We start from the raw sequence: 10,036 nt of genomic DNA, 5'->3' as shown, positions 1-10,036 counted from the left end.
ATGTCCTCTTTCCCAGATACTATTACAGTTAGAGTTGACTCGGGATTCCTAGATAATGCTGATGCTTTGAAGTCCAGTGATAATCAAGGGATAACAGAAAGGAATTGAGTCCAACTTACTTCTTAAGGATGATTGAATATTTACCCTCCAGGAAAAAGGTGCAAGCAGCGAACAAAACAAAACCCCACTTGGATGGTTATGTATGGCCTGGAGGGTTGTCTTTAGAGTTTACTTCCATGTAGTAGCAGCCACTTTTGGCAACTTTTTGAAACAAATAATTCAGTTTCATGAATTTGGACCTGGTGGGTCCAATATTATACTTTGTTTTCCCTTTTTCACCCATTTCGTTTCATTTCGCACAATGACAATAATGTAAAGGTTGGCCCATTAAATCTATGCTGTTTGTGGGATTCTGTGTTATACAGTGTGGTTTGTGGTGGCCTTTTGCACAACTTGTTGCTTATGGTTAACATTTTGGGTTGGATTCCCATCCATCTTCTGCTGACCAAGCAGCTCCCGAGATGGAGGAAGCCACTGTGATTTGTTTCAGGCAACAGCCTCTGTGGATGTAAGTGCCACTGGTTGGTAGTAATTTAGGCAGTTTAATGTAATCTTCTTGGGTATCTCAGTGCGAACTCTCTAACTCTAAATCTCTAATCTTGGCAACCTTGGATGATGCGTGTGCTGCTAGAGGAGCAGATCCTGTTTACAGGAAAACCTGAGGAATATGCCCAGTATTTGTGGAGGATCTCCTCTGGGACTGTGCCAGTATTTAACAATCATCCATTCTAGGACTCTGCAGTATTTACACGGTGATCAGGGGAACCTGCCAATATTTAATCACATTTTGCATAGGAAAGATGCCAATTTTTACACAAGAAAACTGGGAGTGGGATGGTTCTGGGCACATGCTCCTACTTGCAAGGGATCTCCTCTTAGTGTGTGCCAATATTTGGAAGCTGCGACCCACGCACAAAAATTGAGCACACTGCAATGGCACATATTTCATGTTGACTTACAATTGTGCAATGGAGACCCAGAAATCCAGCTGATAATTACTTTTCATTGATGGAGATGTTGGGAAGGGTTTAAACTAGATTGGTAGTGGGGTGGTAACCAGAGCATTAGGTCAGATGATGGGTGGATGCAATGTGTGGTGAGACTACAAGGAAGGACAAGACATGAACGTTGAAGTATATTCAATGCAAGTGTTAAGAATAAGGGCGATGAACTTAGAGCATGGATCAGCACATGGGTTGCCAGCAGCCCACTGCATGTGTGGGTCTTTCAGCCACTTAGCCCCCTCACTGGTCTACTGCCATGGTCAACATCCCATGGGTCACATCCTCTGCTCAGATGGGGGATGGTCTCCCCATTTTTTGGTGCCCTACACAAGTCCTCCGCTCCCCTGGATTCTGCAAATCTTTGAGGCTGTTGCCAATCAGAGATGCCACCATCTTGGGCACAGACCCCGTGGTTACAGAATTTTAAATAAGACTACCATCAGCTCCTTTAACGGGGTGTTCAAACCATGTGCGGAGCTGATGGCTGGGCGGTTGGACCCTACGGGAGTGCTGTATCTCCGCTCCTTGCTTACTCAGTCAACTGCTGTCACCATGCTGTATAACTACATTTTATCTAAATATCTTTGTATATTTAAATATCTGTTACCTTGACGTATATCTAAATTTAAAAAAAAAAAGAGGTTTAAGAAACAAAAATTCAGACCGGGCTCATGAGAATTATAAAGTAGAATCCTAACCTCTTTTTAAGGAGAATTATCTAGTTGTCCATATAAATTCTATTAAAATGAATAGAATTACTCTATCTTTTTTACGTTATTCCAATATTTGTGCCTATATCGTTGTTTGACTTGCTTGACTCAGCCATGTCATCTTACATAAGGAAGGATAAGCATCCTTGCCTTTAAAGTTCTTCTTCAGAGATCTAAGGAAGATGGTGGAATGGCTCGACCTAACTTTAGATTCTACTACTGGGCAGTCACTATATGAAATCTTACGTATTGGTCCTTCTTTAATAATCATTCTGACCATCCATTATGGATATCAGTGGAGCTGAATTCACCCCCAAATTTTTCTAATTCAGTACTTCTGGGCTCTTCACTTCCATTCTCAACTAAGTTAATTGATAACCCCATTGTTAAACATTCTTTGAGAATTTGGCCACAATTTAGAAAACATTTTGCATTTCATAATTTTTCTCTCTCAACTCCTATCGGGTCCAATCACTTTTTTCAACCCTCTTTACATGACAATATTTTTCAGAGAGGGTATTCAAAGCTTTAAGGATCTGTTCATTGATGGATTTTTGCATCATTTTAACAGATTACTGCTAAATTTAACTTGCTCAAATCTCAGTTCTTTAGGTATTTGCAAGTCTGGGATTTTCTTGAATCACAAGTTTCTAATTTCCCAAGAGATTCTGAATCAAATTTCGTAGATGAGTTTTTTAGCTTTAATGCCTTCTCGTAAAGGTTTAATATCTATTATTTATGAGAAATGGTTATGTGTAAATCAGACTTTGTTAATTAAAATCAAAAATACTTGGGAACAGGATTTAAATTTGACTATATCAGATGTGGATTGGGACACACTTCTTAAGTTGGTTAATAGCTCTTCGTATGTGCTCGACATTGTCTATTACAGTTCAAAGTGATAACGTGGAATGCATTTGTCTAAGGCTAAATTGTCTCGCTTTTATTCTGATATGACTCCCTGGTGTGACAGATGTAAGAGCGGAGAAGCATCATTAATTTGTATGTTCTGGACTTGTCCTAGTCTAGAAAAATACTGGAGAGAGGTTTTCCATTCCTTATCAAAAATTTTCAATATAGATTTAACACCAGATCCTTTGGTGGCCTTGTTCAGTAAAGCGGGAGGGAATGATTCTTCTTTGTCTCTGGTTCAGAGTTGTGCTATTTTGGCGAGACGTGCGATTTTACTGGAATGGAAGGATGTTGCCCTGCCTACTCATGATCATTGGTTGTGTGATATAATGTCTTGTTTGAATATGGAAAAGATTTGTTATCCAGATATAGGATTCCAGAAGTTATGCGAATTAATTATGACTCACTATCTTACATTGGAGTAAAATTATAAAGTAATTAAATTGTCTGACTTCCATCTTTTCCACATTCCTTATTTTTTTTTAAACCATAATTTTTCTTTTAATACCAGTTATATGTAGCATCTGGCAATGCGGTTAGGTACGGGGTTTGAGTTTTTCTCCTCTGCTATTTTATTTTTTGTAGTACTAGAGTTTTTTTCTAAAAAAAAGTATACACTATTTAGGATATGAATTATGGATATGACTTACAATTTATGTATGTTAGTGATAGACAGAATATCTTATTTAGTTTGTTACTGTCCATACTAATTGGATTGTACATTCTCTTTGTTTGTTTAAATTCTTTATTAAAGTCAGTAAAAATATTTTAAAAAGAAAAGGAATTATAAGGTAACCAGAAAGGAACTTAAGGAGAGGTAGAAGGGGACTTGGGAAGGTCTTGGCAAGTAGGATTAAGGAAAACCCCAAGATGTTCATATGTGCGTGAAGAAGACGAGAATAACGTGTGTGAACAGAACCACTCAGATATAAAGATGTTACAAACATGTGCCTGGAACTGGAGGAGGTAGGGAGACCCTTAATAAATACTTGCTTCAGTTTTACCAGGGAGAAGGACCTTGATGAATATATGAGTTCAGTGTAGACAGGTAAATGTGACAGAGTATGTGAATGTTAAGAAAAAGGTAGCATTGAAGCTTCTAAAATATATAAACTCCAAGGCCAGACAGTTTGTACCCCAGGCTAATACGGGAAGTGAGGGAAGAGACTGCTGGGGCATTAACAATGATCTTTATGTCTTCCCTAGTCACAGGAGTGGTACCAGAGAAATGAGGGATGGTAAATGTAGTTCCCTTGCTCAAGAAATGTGAGGAGAATCCTGGGAATTATAGACCACTGGGTCTTGCATCAATGCTGGGTGAATTATTGGAATGGATTCTCAGGAGTGGGATTTGTGAGCATTTGGAGAAGCATTGTTCTATTAGGAATAGACAGCATGCACCTCACAAGTCTAATTGAGCTTTTTGGGGTAGTGGCAAAAATAATTGAAGGTTGAGTACTTCACGCCATGTTATCTCAATCTTAGTAAGGCATTTGACAAGCCATAGTTGGCTTGTCCAAAAAATCATGTGGCATGGTTTTTTTGGATTTGGCTTGGCCATAGAAGGCAGAGAGCAGTGATAGATAGAAGGTAGGATGCCTGGAATGCATTGCTGGAGGTGGTGGTGGAGGCTGATTCAGCAGGGACATCAGATTGATATAGAGTAGGTTTAGATAGCTTGGGACAACATTGAAAGATATAAATAGTGTTTGCCTTTCATAGCAGGTGAGTCCTGTGTTTAAAATCTGCTCTGTTCTTATCTCCGCTGGAGCAACCTTAATCAACCTCAGTTAAACAAAATAGTGTGCATCACTCCTCATCTTCATTTCATCACCAACACTCGAGGTGAATGGATGTTATTTGAGACAAAAATAAAGACTGACCATGACCTTTTGCTGTTGGCAAATATTACACAAACAATGTCTATGCTCGTAGCAGTGCAAGCATCCAGACTGAGCATGGACCATCAGCCTCAAGAAACTGGAATTCAAGAGGAGAGGAAGAGTGCTGGAAGAACTGGGGGCAGAGAAAAGGTTTTCTTGAAACCGAGTAGATGCAAAGCTTTAATGTATTCCTTTTCAGGAAGAAACTTAAAAATCTGAAGTTGTTCAAAATGACAAGTCTTATTTTGTGTGCTTTCCCTTCTAATGGGTTTCAGTGCAGGTGGCTGCTTTATTTTTTGGGTTTCTCCATATGATATCTGCAAGAGTACCAGAGAGTTGGGCTTTACCTTGCTGCATGAATAAAACAAATCACACAGCAAATTGTGTTGCCATGTGACTCGCTGCTGAACTGCACTGCAGCCTGCTTCAGCCTCTTTGTAGGATCAATTCTGTCATGGTGTTACTTTCAAACTCCCGTTATCGACAGAAGATGTATGCTTTCCCTCTCATAGCTGGGGGGCATATGACTTTTCGTTTGTTAAACAAAAGAATGTGCCAACTTGCAAAGATTTGATCTCTTCATATTTTATCATTTTGTCTCCATCTTGTATAAATCTCTCTGATTTGTTTGTTTGTCATGATCTGGTAAAGATTTCTTTTCTCCTAGACGTTCCCAGCCCTTTGAGGCCTGAAATTTCTCTGTTAAGAGTCATTGTGTACTCATATAAAGTGTGACCTTTTGACACAATGCTCTACACACCTCATTTGGTACCAGTTACGTCCTGATTTGTCATTATGAGCTTAAACAATACCCGTTTGCTGGTAAGTAGTGAGCAACTGCATCCAACATCATGTCACCAAGTAACATCTGACCACAGGGGCTCACCATTTGGCTCAGTGGATTTCTGCCAGCTCTGAGAGATAATTGGACTCTTAACCTTTTCTCATTTCCAAAGCCCTACAACATTTACCCTTTTCAATTACTCATCCAATTCATTTTTTTGAAAGTTATTGAAGTCTGCCAGATCAGAGCAATTGCATTATAATGTTATCAGATGTATACAAGATTATGAAAGGCGTAGATAAGGTGAACAGCAGTTACCAAGGGTGGCATTTGTTTAAGGTAGTGGTTCTCAACTTTTTTTTCTTTCCACTTGCATGCCACCTTAAGTAATCCCTTACTAACCACAGAGCACCTTTGGCATCCTATTATCAGTAATGGTATCTTAAGGGATGGCTTTTTTGAACAGCTTGTTGTTAAGTCCACCAGGGAATCCACAGTTCTGGATTGGGTGATGTGCAATGAACCTGAAGTCATTAGGGAATTAAAGGTATTAGACCCTTGAGGAAGTAGCGATCATAACATGATTGAATTTAGTTTCAAATTTGAAAAGGAAAAGATATTATCTGGTGTATCAATTTTCATTGGAATAAAGGAAATTATGGTGGCATGAGAAAGGAACTGGCTCAAGTTGACTGGAAAAAGCAAACTAGTTGGAAGGATGGCAGAGCAGAATTGTAAGCTATTTTTACATAATAAAAAATATGCAAGATAGATGTATTCCAAGGAAAAGGAAATTCTGTCAATGGAAAGATGGCACCAATGTGGCTAACAAAAGAAGTGAAAGCTAAGATAAAAGCTGAGAGAAGGGCATACAAGGAAGCTAAATTTAGTGGGAAAACAGAGGACTGGGAATCTTTTAGAAACTTTTAGAAAGTCATTAGGATAGAAAATATGAATTCTGAAAGGAGATTGGCAAACAATATAAAAAAGGATTCTAAAAGTTTAAGAAAAATATAAAGAGTGAAAGAGAGACACATAGACATAGGACCGATTGAAAACGATGCTGACAAAATTATAATGGGTAATAAAGAGATGGCAGAGGAACTTGATCAATATTTTATGTAAGTCTTCACTGTGGAAGACATTAGGAATATACCTGACAGACAAAGGTTTCAGGGAATAGAATTAGATGCACTTGGGATTACTAGAGAAATAGTGCTAGGCAAACTGAATGGATTAAAGATTAATAATCTCCCGGACTGGATGAGGTGCACCCATGGGTTCTAAAAGAGGTATCTTTGGAGATTGTGGACCCACTGGTGATGATTTTCCAGAAGTCAATAGACTCTGGCATGAATCCAGAAGGAAATGGAAGGTTGCAAATGTGGTTCTGCTGTTTAAGAAAGGTGGGAGACAGAAAAAAGAAAACTGTAGGCTTGTTAGTCTGATGTCGGTGGTTAGGAAGGTTGATCCTCAAAGTCATGGTAATGAAATACCTAGAGATGCATGACCGGATAGGTCCAAGTCAGCATGGTTTTATGAAGGGTAGATCCTGCCTGACCAACCATTAGAATTTTCTGAAGAAATCTCAGGTAGGATGGACAAAGGGGAGGCTGTGAATGTTGTATATTTGGATTTTCAGAAGGCTTTTGATAAAGTGCCACGTGTGAGGTTGCTTAATGAGAGCCCGTGGAATTAAAGGGATGATATTAGATTGGATAGAAAGTAGGCTAAAAGACAGGAAACAAAGGGTTGAAATAAAGGGATCCTGTTCAGGTTGGCTGCCTGTAACAAGCAGTGTTCCACATGGGTCAGTCTTGGTGCCGCTACTGTTTACAATTTATATTAATGATTTGGATTGTGGATTGAATGGTTTTGTGGCCAAATTTTCAGATGTCACCAAGATAGGTGGCAGAGCAGAAAGTGTTGAAGAAGGATATAGGCAGCTTAGGGGACTGGGCAAAAAAATAACAGATGAGATGCAATGTTGCAAAATCTACATTTAGATAGTGGAAATAAACAGGCAAAGTACAGTACTATTTGGGTGGGAGAAAATTCAAACCTCAAAAGTGCAAAGGGACCTCGTGCAGGGAAACCTAAAAGTCAATGACCAGGTAGGATCGGTAGTAAAGAAAGCAAATGTTGGCATTCATTTCAAGAGGAATAGTGTATAAGAATAAAGAGGTGTTGATGAGGCTGCATTGGACTCTGGTGAGACCTCATTTGGAGTGATGTGTGCAGTTTTGGGCCCCTAATCATAGAAAGGATGTGATGTTGGAGAAGAGTCTAGAGGAGATTTACTAGGATGATTCCTGGAATATCAGGGCTAAGATGTGAGGAATGTTTGGTAGCTTTTGGTCTGTATTCATTGGAGTATTCAATGAGAGGGGATCTCATAGAAACATTTCAAATTTTGAAAGGTTTTGACAGAGTGGATATAGATAAGATATTTTCCTTGGTGGGTGAATCAAGGACAAGAGGGCGCAGTCTTAAAATTATAAGTTATTAATTTAAACAGATGAAAAAAATCTTATTTAGTCAGAGGGTTGTGGATTTGTGGAACTCATTGCTGCATACAGCGGTGGAGGTCCAATCACTGGGAGAGTTCAAGCAGGAGATTGATCAGTATCTAATTGATCGGGGCATCAGGGGATATAGGGAAAAGACTGGCAATTGGAACTAGGTATGAGTATAGTTCAGCTTGGGGTAGTCACAGAACAGACTTGATGGACCAAGTGGCCTACTTCTGTTCTTTGATCTTGTAAATAGAACATAGAAATGTACACTACAGTACAGGCCCTTCGGCCCACAATGTTGTGCCAACATAATAACCTACTCTCACAACTGTCTAAGTGTTTCCCAGGATTGCTATCAATGCCACGTGCAGGTGAGGTAAGAAATAGAAAGATAGTGTGGCTCAGGGTTCAGTATTGTTGGGTCCATTACTATTTGTCATATACATTAATGATCTGGATAATGGGGTGGTAAACTGGATTAGTAAGTTTGCGGATGATAAGAAGATGGGTGGAGCTGTGGACAGTGAAGAAGGGTTTCAAAGCTTGCAGAGGGATTTAGGCCAGTTAGAAGAGTGGTCTGAAAGATGGCAGATGGTTTAATGCAGATAAATGTGAGGTGTTACATTTTGGTAGGGCTAATCAATGGTGAATGGTAGGGCAGTAAGAACAGAAGGATCAAGGAATAATGGTACATAGTTCCCTGAAGGTGAAATCACATGTGGATAGGGTGGTGAAGAAAGCTTATGGTATGTTGGTCTTTATAAATTGGAGCATTGAGTATAGGAGGTGGGATGTTATGTTAAAATTGTACAAGGCTTTGGTGAGACCAAACTTGGAGTGTCTTGTGCAGTTTTGGTCACCAAAGTATAGGAAAGATATCAACAATTTGGAGAGTGCAGAGAAGATTTACTAGAATGTTGCCAGGGTCTAAGTTATCGGGAAAGGTTAAATAAGTTAAGTCTTTATTCTTTGGAGTGTAGAAAGTTGAGAGGGATTTGATTGAGGTATTTAAAATTTTTAGCGGTATAGATAGAGTTGACATGGACAGGCCTTTTCCTTTAAGAAAGGGGGAAAACAAACAAGAGGATACGAGCTGAGAGTTAAGGGGGCAAAAGTTTAGAGGAAACATGGGGAGGAATTTCTTAACTCAGAGAGTGGTGGGTGTGTGGAACGAGCTTCTAGACTAAGTGACGGAGGCTGGTTCGATATTAACATTTCAGAAGTTGGATGGGAAAGGAATGAAGGATTATGGGTTGAGTGCATGTCAATGGGGTAATGTGGGAGAATGTGTTCGGGCTAGACTAGAAGGCCCAAGTTGGCCTGATTCTATGCTATAATTGTTATATGTGTGTGTGTGTACTGCATAACCCGCCATTTTTCTCAGCTCCATGTACCTATCCAATAGTCTCTTAAGAGGCTATGATACCTGCATCCATTGGCAGTGCATTGCATGCCCCACCTCTCTGTGTGGAAAATCTACCTCTTTCATCCCCCTCTGTACTTTCACACACTTTGAAACTACACCTCTTGTGTTAGCCATTTGTGCTCGTGCTGTTTAGTTTTAACGAAGACTTGACTCCAGATCCCATTACAGCCTCAGACTGAACACTAGCACAAGAGCTGAATTGCAGAGGGGAGGTGTGACTGTGCTTGTCATCAAGATCATAGTCGACTGAACTATTTCAATCCCAGGACAATGCTGCTAAGGATATACAAGTTTTATCCCTATTTTTGAAATCAAGCTATGGATTGAGTGCTTGACACTGCACTGGACAGTACAATTTAAAAACTGGGTTCCAGAGAAGGAGAGGCTGCAACTTGCAATGCCTTTGAACACTAGTCTGTCAAACCAACATTAAGGAATATCTAATAGCTGCTGGCCACCTTTGTTAATAGCAGCACATCATGAAATTCAATTTCCTGTCATTTTATTATTTTGCTATGATATTTTGTATTGGATTTACTATGTGCGGCATTCTTTTAAATGTTATCCACACTAAATAAGCAGGACATAACCAGATGTATCCATCCAGTGATCATCTACTCAAAATGAAGTTCAGCAGCTGTTGAATACTGTATTTCAGACTATTCACATGATACAATCTTAGGACAAGAATGAGTTACTCAGGTAGCCATGCTCGAGTTGTCCGTAAAGATGGGGACAAGC

Source organism: Narcine bancroftii, chromosome 13 (assembly GCF_036971445.1).
Source record: "Narcine bancroftii isolate sNarBan1 chromosome 13, sNarBan1.hap1, whole genome shotgun sequence".
NCBI classification, from domain to species: Eukaryota; Metazoa; Chordata; class Chondrichthyes; order Torpediniformes; family Narcinidae; genus Narcine; species Narcine bancroftii.
This window is presented reverse-complemented; position numbering follows the sequence as displayed.